General features: G+C 42.2%; 1 protein-coding gene across 5 annotated transcripts in view; it reads right to left on the bottom strand.

Annotated features, from left to right (window-relative positions):
* The window catches only part of DCP1A (decapping mRNA 1A), a 125,762-nt gene extending 116,367 nt beyond the window's left edge, over positions 1-9,395 (bottom strand). For all 5 annotated transcript variants that reach the window (XM_038772850.1, XM_038772851.1, XM_038772852.1 and 2 more), the window contains exons 1-2: positions 9,309-9,395; positions 4,915-4,982 (exon numbers count right to left, since the gene is read on the bottom strand). The gene's annotated coding sequence lies outside the window, so the exon portion shown is untranslated. The remainder of the gene's footprint in view (positions 1-4,914; positions 4,983-9,308) is intronic.
* Positions 9,396-15,130: the final 5,735 nt, after the last annotated feature.

Here is a 15,130-nt window from a genome sequence, read left to right as displayed (position 1 = left end):
TGAGGCTAAAAGAAATTAAATGACTTTCCCAGGATCACACAGAAGGCCAGTGGTAGAGGTGCGACTAAAACCCAGGTTTTCTGACTCCCAGTTCCTCGCTCTTTCCATTAACCCATTCTGCCATGATTCCTGTGATATGTACTACATGTAGTAGTAAAAGACTGTGAAGGCCAAATTATCAGGTGTATATTGTGCTAAGGGTTGTGTTACAGGTACCAAATTAGAATACGTAAATTAGTACAAAAAAGATACCTATTTCACCTTTTCTGAGTGGAGGTGGGAGAGAACTAAGCATAGCTACACTTTGAAGATCCTAAAGATGTTAAACTTTTTACTGCTTAGTAAGTTTAAAAAAACCCTTTCAGTTCATTGAAGATCCTGGCAACTTTTTCCAGTCCTCCAAAATAACCTGTGTTCTAAAAAGAACAACGTTTTTCATTTCTGCCAAGCTTTTAAAACTCATCTTCACTAAGTTTGGAAAAGAGTGTAGGTTTCTTTTCATATAAAATCATCAAGTGCTCCTTTCTTGGGAAAATCTTTGGAATCTAGGACACTTCCAAGTAAGCAGATGGCATGTACTACTTTACTATTATTAGTTATTATTGCTAGAACAAGTTAATTTAGAAAAATTATGTTCTCAGTAACAATGTCACTGCTTTGCTGTAAACGGTAAACTGCATAAATGTCACACATTATTACTAATTAGGAAAGAAACGTATTAAACTTTTCTACTTAAGATGCACACATCCCTATTATTCACAGCCTTGGCCATTGGCCGCCAATCCCTAGATCTGTAGAGTAATGGTGGTATTTGTGAAATGCTTATTGTGTGTGCCAGGCACTGTATTAAACACTGGGGCAAATATACAATGAATCGATAATCCACAACAGGGAATCTCAAGAGCCATGGCCACTGGGAATTGCTGTAGTAGGGTGAGTATTTTATTCCTCTGTGCCACTCCTATCATATTTCTCTGGCAAGACAACACACCTGTCAAAGGGAGAAGGTAGGACTGGGAAGCTTTTTAATTTTTCATGCCAGTACCCCTGCCTCTTTAATAATAATAATAATAATAATAATGGTATTTGTTAAGCACTTACTATGTGCCAAGCACTGTTCTAAGCACTGGTATAGATACAAGTTTCATTCATTCAATCACATTTATTGAGCGCTTACTGTGTGCAGAGCACTGTACTAAGCACTTAAGGTTATCAGGTTGTCTCACGTGGGGCTCACAGTCTTAATCCCCATTTTACAGATGAGGTAACTGAGGCACAGAGAAGTTAAATGACTTGCCCAAAGTCACACAGCTGACAAGTGGCAGGGCCGGGATTAGAACCCACAACCTCCGACTCCCAAATCCGGGCTCTTTCCACTAAGCCACGCCGCTTTATTGAGGAACTTCTTAACTTCCCAACATCCTTCATCTTTCTTCTTTTCCTTTTATGGGCAAGGGGAAAATTCTTTTGGGGGGAATTTGGCATTCAATCCATCAGTCAGTCAAGGACATTTACTGAACACTTACTATGTGCAGAGCACCATCCTAAGCACTTGGAAGAACACAACAGAATTAGCAGACATGTTTCCTGCCCTTTAGATTTCAATTCATTGAAGTACACACTTAATTGGATTTTTGATAACGGGTAGAATCTTCAAATTTTCTGATATTCTAATAACATGCCCTACTGAAGAAAATTCACAAAGTGCCGATAAACCTTAAGCCTCCCCTCTTCGTGATAGCAGAGTACACTGGATGTAGCTATCTAACTGGAAAATCCTTTGAAGATCCTACAATAAATCATGGTATTTATTGAGTGCTTTCCTGTGTGCAGAGCACTGTACTAAGTGCTTCGGAATGTACAATATAACAGAGTTGGTAGATACGTTCCCTATCCACAATGAGTTTACAGTCTAATCTAGATCCTTCAGTGATCTTCCTCCATGTTTACCAACATATCATTCCAGATAAGAGAATGTGAGATTAGAGAAGCTGTGTGGCTTTAGTAGAAAGAACACGGGCTTGGGAGTCTGAGGACATGAGTTCTAATCCCAGCTCAGCCACTTGTCTGCTGTGTGACCTTGGGTAAATCACTTAACTTCTCTGTGCCTCAGTTACCTTATCTGTAAAATGGAAATTAAAACTGTGAGCCCCCTGTGGGACAACCTGATTCACTGTATCTACCCCAGCACTTAGAACAGTGTTTGACACATTTAAGAGCTTAACAAATACCATAGTTATTATTATTATTATTACATCTATACAGAAGATGTACTATTCCTCAGTTCTGATTTGATAGAAGAAGCAGCATGGTCTAGTGGAAAGAGCACAGGCCTGGGAGCCAGAAGAACTGGGTTCTAATCCCAGCTCAGCCAATTGCTTGCTGTATGACCTTGGGCAAGTTGCTTAACTTCTCTGTGCCTCAGTTCTCCTGTTTTCCCTCCTACTTAGACTGTGAGTCCCATGCAGGACGGGGACTGTGTCCAACCTAATTAACTTGTATATACCCTGCACTTAGAACAGTGTTTGACACATAATAAGCACTTAACAACCAGAAAGCAAACAGAAACAAACAGGTTATTTCCAGAAAGAGACGGTCATCTTACACATTAGTAACTAAAAATGAAGGTAATTACTACTATATTCAGCAATTCTTGAAGATGGGAAAGGAAAGAGCTACATAGTACTGTAATAATCAACAGAGCTTGAATATTTGTGGAGTTACCCTTTCCAATATTAATAAAGAAAGAGTTTCTCATTTTGGTTTGTCAGTTACTTGAAGTAATGAATAGAGAAAACATATCAATTTCATGTTAGGCTGTTGCACTGAAAGTTTTTTAGTGTAAGCCCTTTTAGTCCAAATATAATAAAAAGGTGTTAGTACTAGTGGAGAGAGCACAGACCTAGGAGTCAGAGGACCTGGGTTTTACATTTGGTTCTGCCATTCACATGCTGTGTGACCCCGGGAAAGTTACTTCACCTCTCTGTTCCTCAGTTTCCTCATCTGGAAAATGGGGATTCAATTCCTGTTCTCCCTCCTATTTAGACTGTATGCCTCCTGTGGGACAGGGACTCTGTCTGACTTGGTTTTCCTGTAACTACCCCAGTGCTTAGGTCAGTGCTTGGCACATAGTAAATGTTTAACAAATAATAACAATGATTATAAAAATAATAATAATAATAATGAATACACAAACCACTAGGTAAAAACTACTGTACAAAGAACACCAATTTAGGTACAGAAAACCTTGCTTAAGATAGCACATTCGGCTTTCCCCTGGTTTCCACAGCAAGCACCATGAGGTAAACACAACTGCCTGTAAAGAGCTATGATCACTGAATATTTTCAATTTTTCCACAAAAACAGGCAGTGTGCTTTAGGGGTATGAGACAGAAAGATAAATGGATTAGGGGATAAGAGGACTGTAATTGTCTCCTGAAGTGAGGCTTGAAAATCCTAAGCACACAAATCAATCAATGACATTTACTGAGCACCTATTTACTGTAAAAGTCTGTACCAAGCTATTTGGAAAGTGCAGCAGAAGCACAAGACACATTCCCTGCTTACAAGGAACTTAAAATAAAATGAGGGACACAAAAATAATTTACAAATAGTGATAGGAGCAGCAGGATGAGCAAGAATCAGACAGGGAACAGAGCAAATATACCGGGATAAAGTATCAAAATCCCTCTCAGGGTCACACCTGGAGAGTTTCCAATACTCTACCAGTCTTGGCTATGGGAGAGAGAGTCAAGAAGAGACATACCCATTCCATTCCTAGCTTGGGCCCACTGTTGGGTAGGGACTGTCTCTATATGTTGCCAACTTGTACTTCCCAAGCACTTAGTACAGTGCTCTGCACACAGTAAGCACTCAATAAATACGATTGATTGATTGATTGGGCAATGGCTAGTGAGTGGAAGGCAATCTGCTACAAGTCAAAACTCACCTGTGCTGGGCAGCAGTGGCATGGGGGAGAGTCGAGGGCAGAGACTCAAGTTTACTGTGTGGAAGGAGGCAATGGTAAACCACTTCCATATTTTTACCAAGAAAACTCTATGGATACACTACCAAAATGACTGCAAATGGAGGTAGGGTGTTCTGGGAGAGATGTGTCCATGGTGTTGCTATGGGTCGGAGACAACTCAACAGCATAAGACAGGACAAGAAAGTATCAAAATAAATTTGAATAAATAATTGAATATGCAACTGTTCATTCAGATTCAATTTTGAGGGAGGGTACAATAAGAGTGGCTGTTGGGTTGATTAGACTTGGGATGGTGGAAATTATCAAAGAAGGCGGGATAAAGTGCAGTCTAGTAGATTTGATGGGGGGAGGAAATTTCTGAGGGACAGTATGGTATCAAAATGGAATCAGGGGCCTGAGAGTAGGGAGTAGGTGCACTTAGAAAGTGAAGGGGGAAGCTGGGGAGCAACAAGTGAAGAAAGACATGTAAGATGGGAATAAAAGGTGGAAAGCCTTGAAGCCAACAATGATGAGTTTTCACTTAATGTGGAGAAAGAACAGTAGCCATTGAAGGTTCTTGAAGAGTGAGAAGATTTATGCTCAACCATGGTTCAGAGCAATGACCAAGGGGTTAGTGAACCAGCTCCAAAATGATTAAGGGATTAGTAGACCCTATTTCAACCTCTAGTCTGAGTACTGTGAGAAAATAAGGGTAGGTGTTCATACAAAACTACGCAAATTGACCTCAAAAAGATTCTACTCCCAATTCAACCACACAATTTTATGACCAAAAAATCACAACCTATTTCCAAATACTTAAATGACTGAGAAAGGAAACGGAGGAGAGAAAGAAAGGAGGGTTAAAAAATTAAATAAATTATAAAAGTCATTTTACTCATGCAGAGAGACCCTCTCCAAGATTGATTAAACATAGGAGGCCACAGCACCTCAAAGTAGCAGCAGCAGCAGCAGCAGTCACAGTACCAGTATGAGGATGAGCACTCAGGAACAGTACCTGTAAAAGATCAGAGCAAAATAATTGCCAAAATATCCCATCTCTGCAAGAAACAAAAAAAGAGGGAAAACCACCCAAGGGCTTCTGGGAAATATGGACACCTTCCAGGTTCTTCTGCTTTATTTGCAAATCCGGCCTCCAAAAAGAGGTGTGGCTATGCTAGTTTTAAACAAAATCCAACACAATAGTCTCTAAACAACACGAACTGTGGAAAGTATACCAATTTAGGTGCAGAAAAACTCATTTTTAATAAAGCATGCTCAGATTTGATCCAGCCTCAAATACCAATTCAACCACAATGCAATTGCCAGGGAAAATCCACAAACTATTTATGAATGTTACATGCTGGAGAAAGCAAAGGCAAGGGTTAAGGACTTAAGACTACTCGAGGGATTTTATTCACACACGTGGATAATTTTCAAAAGGGGCTAAATATACAGCTGCAGTGGAAGTCATAGCACCACTAACAGCAGCCATTTACAGTGCCAGAATAGGCAGGGGCAATGTACATATCTGTAGTTTGTTTGTTTGTTTATGTTAATGTCTGTCTCCCCCTCTAGACTGTAAGCTTGTTGTGGGCAGGTAATGTGTCTGTTTATTATTATATTGTACTCTCCCAAGGGCTTAGTACAGTGCTTTGCACACAGTAAGTGCTCAATAAATATGATTGAATGAATGAATGAATAAAGAAAAGCACCATATATTTTTGATGGCATTTATTAAGCGTTTACTATGTGCAAAGCACTGTTCTAAGCGCTGAATATTAAAAATGGAATAAAACCACCATTCATGACAAACAAAAGGAAGGATGAATCACCCAAAGACTTCTGGGAACTATGGGGTTCCCTCCAGGTACTTCAGCCTTTGCCCTTGAGTTTTGCCTCTGACAAGGGATCTGAGTCCTGTGGTAGACAACACAGCCCAACATACAAGTTTCTAAGTTACACCAACTGTGGAAAGCAAACACATTTAGATAAAGAAAAACTCATGTCAGTCTAATAATAAAGTATGGGCTCCCTGCAAGTTTTTTTGCCTTTGTCACTCATGTCTGATTCCACCAGTAGATTGGAGCGTATTTCTTGCCCTACCTGCAATCTTCTATAATGAAACTGACTTGGAGAACATGCACATTTAGGTTCAGAAAATTTCACTTTTTCTCAAGCATGCTCTGATTTACTCCAACTTCCACTGCAAGTCTCAAGAGGTATACCTGAATGTCCTTAAACAGAAGTGCATATTTAGTATTTTACATTTTATTTGTTAGGAAAACAGGCAGTGAGGCTCTACGGTATGTTTCAAGGAGGGAACTTATTAGGTGCAAATAAATCTGTAGGGGTCCTACTTGAGATACCCATGTCAGCATGGGGTTGGGAGCTGGCTAGTATGGAGGGGATGAAGTTATAAGATGAGCAGGAAAAACTGTTATTTCAAGAGCTGGGGAGCAGCAGGGAAGAGAGACAATATGTGTGATGGGGGAAAATGAAGGAGGGTCTTGAAGCAATAGTGAGGAATTTTTGTGTGCTATGAGGGAAGAACTGGTAATCATCATGGGATTTTAGGAGTGTGGAGATGAGTGCTTTACTACATTTCTGGAAAGTGACCTGGAATATCCAAAAATTGGGGTGTTAATACATTTTAAGGAAATCCCTTGTCAGGGTCCTTTGAGAAGGACCCTGCATGCATGTAAACTGGTTGTGGGCAGGGAATGTGTCTGTTTATTGTTATATTGTACTCTCCAAGCACTTAGTACAGTGCTCTGCACACAGTAAGTGCTCAATAAATGACTGAACACTTACAAAAAGATTCAAATCCCCTCAAAATGATCCCAATCCCCATTCAAACACAAAAGTTTATCCCCAGAAAAACCGTGAACATTTTCTAAACACTTAAACCTTCGTGAAGGCCAGTTACAGGATTACCAATTGAACAAATTACCAAAGAAATTTTACTCAGGTGAAACGTTTTCCACAGGGAATAGAAAGCTTTATCGTGGTGGCGGGCCGCAGCAGCAGCAGCAGCCAACCACAGCACACTCCTGAGGCAGAGCACGAGGCTTTGTCACCCTGCAAAATCTCAGGGCAAATGACTGGAAAAATCCCACCCTTCAATAGCTATAGAGAGAAGAAAAAGGCCCATGGCATCGTGGGAAGTAAAACTCACCCCCTGGGAGCCAATCAGGAGCACCAGCCAATCGGCGCCCCAGAAAAAGCAACATCCCCCAGCAACTTCCCCAGGAAGACCTAGGGGCTGAAGCTCCAAAGGCACAGTATCAGAGCAAAAATCAGCCAGGACCTTTGAAAAATATGGGCTCCTTGCAAGTTTTTTTGCCTCTGTCACTAATGTCTGACTCTACCAGACATTATTGCTTGCTCCACATGCAATCTTCTAAATAAAACTAATTGTAGGAAATGTACCCATTTAGTTACAGAAAAATTAATATTTTCTGGACCAGTTTCTGACTTACTCCTGCTTCTACTGCAACCACAAGTGCTATACCTGAATGCTCTTAAAGAGTCATGCTTTTTTTTGTATTTTCCATTGCATTTTATTGTTTGAAAAACAGGCAATGAGGATCTAGGGCCTGTCCTAAGAAGTAATTGATTAGGCATAGAGAAATCTGTGGGGGCCTCACCTGGGATACCCATGTCAGCAGAGGGTTGAGAGGACTAGTCCAGAGGAGGGTGCAATTATAAAATGAACAGGAGAAGCTGCAAGTAGGTAAGCTTAGAAGCGGCAGGGGAACAGAGATAAGGTTGAAGATGAAGACAATGAAGGAGAGCCTTGAAGCCAATATTGAGGAAGTTTTGTGTGTTTTGATAGAAGAACTTCTAACTATTAAAGGTTTTGCGGAGCGTTCAATTACATTTCAGGGAGCTTCCCTGGGGGGTAATAAAGGATATTCAAAAACTGTGGTGCTCATAGGTTCTAGAAAAATCTGGATTCTGTAAAATGTTAATGTACACATTCTTACAAAATGATTCATATCCCCTCAAAATGATTTCAATCCCCACCCAAACATAAAGTCATACCACAGAAAAACCATAACTATTTTCTAAATACTTAAATCTCTGTGAAAGGCAGCTCCAACATTATTAATTTAAACATTAGTAAAGGAATCGTACTCAGGTGAAACCTTTTCCAACAGGAATAGACAGCTTCACTTTGGTGGCGGGCCACAATAGCCCTAAGAGCAGCAGCAGCAGCCAACCAAAGCACTTAGCTACAAAACCCTGCAAAACCTCAAGGCAAAAGACTGGGAAAACCCTGCCTTTCAGTAGTCTTAAAGAGAAGAAGAAAAAAAAAAGCTTGTGGAATCCTGGGAAATCAGACTCTCTCCCTTGGTAGAAAATCACAGCATCAGCCAATCCAGTACACCAGAACAAGTAAGATCACCTGGCAACTGCCCCAGGAAGACCTTAGAGCAAGTCCCCAAAACACCACTAGAGAGGAGGGAACCCCCACCCTTTGCTAACTGACAATAATAGAGTAAAAATCAGCCAAGGCTTTTGAAAAATATAGGCTCCCTGCAGGTGTTTGGCCTCTCTGTTTCTCATGTCTAACTCCACCAGTAGGTCTGAATATATTGCTTTTCACCTCAGCCCCACATGCAGTCTTCTAAATAAACCTAATTGTGAAAAATGTACACATTCAGGTGCAGAAAAATTCATGTTTTCTTGAGCATGCTCTGATTTACTCAAACTTCCGCTACAGGCCCCAAAAGAGGTATACCTGAATGTCCTTAAAGAGTTGTTCTCTTTCAGTATTTACCATTTTATTTTATTTTATGCTTCAAGGAGGTAACAGATTAGGTGCAAAAAAATCTGTAGGGCTACCAGCCAGGGGTACCCATGTCAACAGGGAATTGGGGACTGGCTAGGCTAGAGGAGGGCGCAATTGTAAGATGAGTAGGAGAACCCAAAAGTTAGGAGAGCTGAGGAGCAGCAGGGGAAGAGAGACAATGTGAAAGATGGAAGAAAATAAAGGAGACCTTTGAAGCCAGAAGTGCCAGGAAGGAAAAAATGGTAGCCATCGTGGATTTTTGGTAGTGGGGAGATGTATGTTCGACTACATTTCAGGAAGATTACCAGTAGGGTAGTAAAGGATATCCCAAAAAATTGAGGTGTTAATAGATTCTAGAGAAATACCTAGACTGGGATATATACATGCTTTCAAAAGACTCAAATCTCCTCAAAATGATCCCAATCCCCACTCGAACACAACGTTTTTCCACAGAAAAACCGTAAACATTTTCTAAATACTTAAACCTTTATGAAAGACAGATCTAGGATGACCAACTGAACAAAGTACCAAAGGAATTTTACTCACTTAGGTACGACCTTTTCCACAGGGAATAGATAGTTTCACTGTAATGGCGGGCCACAACTGCCGTAAGAGCAGCAGCAACAGCCAACCACAGTACACGGCAGAGAGCCACAGGGCAAAAGACTGGGGAAAACCTGCCCTTCGACGGCTCTAACGAAGAAAGGAACCCCAGGGAATTCTGGGAAATAAGACTCACCCTCCCCTGGCAGCGAATCAGGAGCACCAACCAATCAGTGACCAGACCAAGCAACATCCCCCAGCAACTGCCCACAGGAAGACCTTGGAGCTAAAGCTCCAGAAACCTCACGAGAGGGGAGAGAAGCCACACCCCTTGTTAGCGGACAATATTAGAGAAAAAATCAGCCAGGGCTTTTGAAAAATATGGACTCCCTGCAATTTTTTTTGCCTCTGTCACTCAGCACTCATGTTTGACTCCACCAGTAGGTTGGAGCATATTGCTTGCCTCACATGCAATCTTCTAAATAAAACTAACAGCAGACCACATATGCATTTAGGTAAAGTTTCTATTTTTCTCGAGCATGCTTGGATTTACTCCAACTTTTTATTGTATTGTTTTTGTGGTATTTGTTCACTGCCTCCCTGGCAAGGGGATAGAGAAAAGGTAATCAAGTTGGACACAGCCCATGATCCACATGGGACTCATAGTCTTAATACCCATTTTACAGATGAGGTAACTTGAGGTACAGAGAAGGTAAGTGACTTGCCGGAAGTCACGTAGCAGACAAGTGGTGGAACTGAAATTAGAACCCAGGTCCTTCTGATTCCCAGGCCCATGCTCTATCCACTGGACCATGCTGCTTCTCAACTTCTACTGCAAGCCCCAAGAGGTATACCTGAATGCCCTTAAAAGAGTTTTGCTTTTTACTATTTTAATTTTATTTGATCATGAAAAAAACAGGCACTGAGGTTCTGGGGAAGCAGCCAGAAGTAGGTGAGCTTAGGACCAGCAGGGTAAGAGAGGCAGTGTTTAAGATGGAGGAAAATGAAGGGAGCTTAAAACCATTCATTCATTCATTCAATTGTATTTTATTGAGCACTTACTATGTGCAGAGCACTGTACTAAGCACTTGGAAAGTACAATTTGGCAACAGAGACAGTCCCTACCCAACAATGGGTGAGGATTTTTGTTTGTTTGCTAGTTAGAACTGGCAACAAGGAAGGGTTTTTGAGGTTGGGTAGGGACCGTCTCTATTGTTGCCAACGTGTACTTCCAAAGCGCTTAGTACAGTGCTCTGCACAAAGTAAGTGCTCAATAAATACGATTGATTGATTGAGGAACATGAAATATTGCCTATTTCCACAGGCAATAGACAGCTTCATTATGGTGGTAGGCTACAGAAGCTCTAAGTGTAGTAGCACCAGGCACTCACAGTACCATCCAATAGCCTAGGATCATCATCATCATCATCATCATCCTCAGTGGTATTTATTGAGTGCTTCCCATGTGCAGAGTACTCCTCAAATGCCATGCTACTCATTGCACCTCAATGTAGTCTATCTTGCCCACGTCCTGCCTCTGGCCCTCCCTCTTTATATCCAACAGCAATTACTCTCCCCACCTTCAAAACCTTATTAAAAGTACATCTCCTCCAAGAGGTCTTCCTCAACTAGGCCCTCATTTCCTTTCCTCCCACTTCCTTCTACATCATCCTTGCACTAAGATTCACACCTTTTATTCACCCATCCCTCAGGCCTACAGCACTTATGTATATATCCACAATTTATTTATTTATATTAATGTCTGTCCCCCCCCCCAGACTGTAAGCTCATTGATCAGATAACGTGTCTACCAACTCTGTTTTATTGTATTCTCCAGAGCGCTTAGTACCATCCTCTGCTATATAAATGCTCAATAAATGTGATCGATTGATTGATTTGATAGACCATAGATCAGGTAGTAAGATAAATTTACCTACATTAATTGTTTCAGCTATTAATATCAAATATTTATGAATTGACCTCCTACAATTATGTGGCTGTACCCAAGCTTCAACCTAGAGGAGGTTTCTGGATAACTAATGCAACCCAACAGGGGCAAATGCTGTGCATGAACAGAAAATATAAACTCTGTTTTGTGGCCTACTGGAAAGAACATAGGCCTGAGAGTCAGAGGACCAGGGTTCTAATCCTGTCTCCATCACCTATCTGCTGTGTGACCTTGGGAAAATCAATTAACTTCTTTGTGCCTCAGTTACCAGTATCTGTAAAATAGAGATTAAGAGCGTGTGCCCCTTGTGGATCTTGGACTGTGTCCAATCTAATTATCTTGCATCTACCCCAGTGCTCAGTATGGTGTCTGCCACATAGGAAGAGCTTAACAAATACCATTAAAGAAAAGATAACACTGTGTTTGCATACAGCTGCCTACATTGTTGTATTTACCTGTGGGTAGATGTAGTTTACAACTTGTAACTAGGCCAAATTTTTAAATATTTTGGTGTTTTCAATTAGAGGGTGCAGTTAGGGATAAGAAGATACAAATAAAACCAAACACATTGCAGTGGAACGGTTATTGTTTATTGTTTATAGACCTGCTCATTTTCAGAACATAATAGGGGGAATCCTGTTTTGATTTTTTGAGAGGCAGAAGAAAGAAATATCTTATTAAATAGAAATAAAAATAAGAACAAAAAAACCCTCCACTGTGCTACAGATTTTGTTCCTATTTATCTTTTCTTTTTCTCTGTTAAAAGAAATTTTCATAATAAACCTTAATGCTTCTGAACTTTTTTTGACTACAGCATGAATATATATATATATATATATATATATATATATATATATATATATATATATATATATAAATTACTAGTGGTAGTAATTCCTCCCCCTCCTCCTTCCCTCACCCTCAACGATCTGGCCTCCTACTTCATTAACAAAATTAAATCCATCAGGTCCGACCTCCCCAAAGTCTCTTCCCCCCTTTCTCCATCCCCCCGGCTCTCAACGCTCTCTGCTACTCTCCCATCCTTCCCAGCAGTGTCCTCAGAGGAGCTCTCCTCCCTCCTCTCAAGTGCTACTCCGGCCACCTGTGCTTCTGACCCCATTCCCTCTCATCTCATTAAATCTCTCGCTCCATCCCTTCTCCCCTCCTTAACTTCCATCTTCAACTGCTCACTCTCCACTGGTTCCTTCCCCTCTGCCTTCAAACACGCCCATGTCTCTCCCATCCTAAAAAAAACCCTCTCTTGACCCCACCTCACCTTCTAGTTATCGTCCCATATCCCTCCTACCATTCCTTTCCAAACTCCTTGAACGAGTTGTCTACACTCGCTGCCTAGAATTCCTCAATAACAACTCTCTCCTCGACCCCCTCCAGTCTGGCTTCCGTCCCCTACATTCCACGGAAACTGCCCTCTCAAAGGTCACCAATGACCTCCTGCTTGCCAAATCCAACGGCTCCTACTCTGTCCTAATCCTCCTCGACCTCTCAGCTGCCTTTGACACTGTGGACCACCCCCTTCTTCTCAACACGCTATCTGACCTTGGCTTCACGGACTCCGTCCTCTCCTGGTTCTCCTCTTACCTCTCCGGTCGTTCTTTCTCAGTCTCTTTTGCAGGCTCCTCCTCCCCCTCCCATTCTCTCACTGTGGGGGTTCCCCAAGGTTCAGTGCTTGGTCCCCTTCTGTTCTCGATCTACACTCACTCCCTTGGTAACCTCATTCGCTCCCACGGCTTCAACTATCATCTCTACGCTGATGACACCCAGATCTACATCTCTGCCCCTGCTCTCTCCCCCTCTCTCCAGGCTCGCATCTCCTCCTGCCTTCAGGACATCTCCATTTGGATGTCTGCCCGCCACCTAAAGCTCAACATGTCAAAGACTGAACTCCTTGTCTTCCCTCCCAAACCCTGCCCTCTCCCTGACTTTCCCATCTCTGTTGACGGCACTACCATCCTTCCCGTCTCACAAGCCCACAACCTTGGTGTCATTCTCGACTCCGCTCTCTCATTCACCCCTCACATCCAAGCCGTGACCAAAACCTGCCAGTCTCAGCTCCACAACGTTGCCAAGATCTGCCCTTTCCTCTCCATCCCAACCGCTACCCTGCTCATTCAAGCTCTCATCCTATCCCGTCTGGACTACTGCATCAGCCTTCTCTCTGATCTCCCATCCTCGTGTCTCTCTCCACTTCAATCCATACTTCATGCTGCTGCCCAGATTATCTTTGTCCAGAAATGCTCTGGGCATATCACTCCCCTCCTCAAAAATCTCCAGTGGCTACCAATCAATCTGCGCATCAGGCAGAAACTCCTCACCCTGGGCTTCAAGGCTCTCCATCACCTCGCCCCCTCCTACCTCACCTCCCTTCTCTCCTTCTACAGCCCAGTCCGCACCCTCCGCTCCTCCACCGCTGATCTCCTCACCGTACCTCGCTCTCGCCTGTCCCGCCATCGACCCCCGGCCCACGTCATCCCCCTGGCCTGGAATGCCCTCCCTCTGCCTACCCGCCAAGCTAGCTCTCTTCCTCCCTTCAAGGCCCTGCTGAGAGCTCACCTCCTCCAGGAGGCCTTCCCAGACTGAGCCCCTTCCTTCCTCTCCCCCTTGTCCCCCTCTCCATCCCCCCATCTTACCTCCCTCCCTTCCCCACAGCACCTGTATATATGTATATATGTTTGTACATATTTTTTTTACTCTATTTATTTATTTAATTTATTTGTACATATCTATTCTATTTATTTTATTTTGTTAGTATGTTTGGTCTCTGTCTCCCCCTTTTAGACTGTGAGCCCACTGTTGGGTAGGGACTGTCTCTATATGTTGCCAATTTGTACTTCCCAAGCGCTTAGTACAGTGCTCTGCACATAGTAAGAGCTCAATAAATACGATTGATGATGATGATGATGATAGTAGTAATGGTATTTATTAATTTTTTACTATATGCACTAAGCACTGGATAAATATGATTATTAGGTCAAACACAACCCCCATCTCACACAAGGCTCACAATTTAAGTGGGGGAAAGATACAAAGAAACAAAGAGTAAAAAGAATGAATTTTAGAACAAAATGTAAATTCCAATTATAAAAATCTCAAATACTGTTACAGTAAACAAACCAACAATTGTTCCTCTAAATAAACAAACTATTCTTAAAGGGAGATGATCCAACTCCTCACGGCTCCAGGCAAGAGGTCTTGATCTGGCAATTGCCAGAAAAAGAAAAAAGAAAAAAATATATATACATATACATCCACAAAATACGAAATGCCACCTTCCTAGAGTGCTACATGATCCCCCGAATATCACATCTCCTAAAGAGAAAATGCTCCAACTCCGAGGTCCAACTCTGCTTACCCTCCCATAACCCACCAGCCAGCTGTCCCTGTCCCTGTCTCTCCTCAAAGTTTAAAACTTCACCTCCTTTTCATCCCCTACCTCCCTCTGAGCCCACTCCACAGTTCCCAGGTCATTTTCGCTTCTTTGGCTTCCTGGATCCCCCCAGTTTACTTCTTGAACCTCTCAACACCTCGGTGAACTCCTCTTCCACCCCTTCCTCTTAGCCCTTGACCCTGGGGCTTACTCTGGATCTCTCTGGATTTGAGACCTCTCTTCTACATGAGTCAATTGCTCGCTTGGTTTGGTGTCACACAGAAGTTACAAAATAATGCCCACGGTATGTTTGTGAGCCATTTTTGAAGCAATGGAATGTCGTCTATATCAATTCTCAGGAGCCTGCTTAAACTTTTTTTAATGGAATTTGCTTTGGGGTCAGATAATCATTTTGGACACAGTCCTTGTCCCTCAGTGGGCTCACAATCTAAGGAGAGTGAGAACAGACATTGACTGCCCATTTTACAAATG

Source organism: Tachyglossus aculeatus, chromosome X1 (assembly GCF_015852505.1).
Source record: "Tachyglossus aculeatus isolate mTacAcu1 chromosome X1, mTacAcu1.pri, whole genome shotgun sequence".
NCBI classification, from domain to species: domain Eukaryota; kingdom Metazoa; phylum Chordata; class Mammalia; order Monotremata; family Tachyglossidae; genus Tachyglossus; species Tachyglossus aculeatus.
This window is presented reverse-complemented; position numbering and strand designations above follow the sequence as displayed.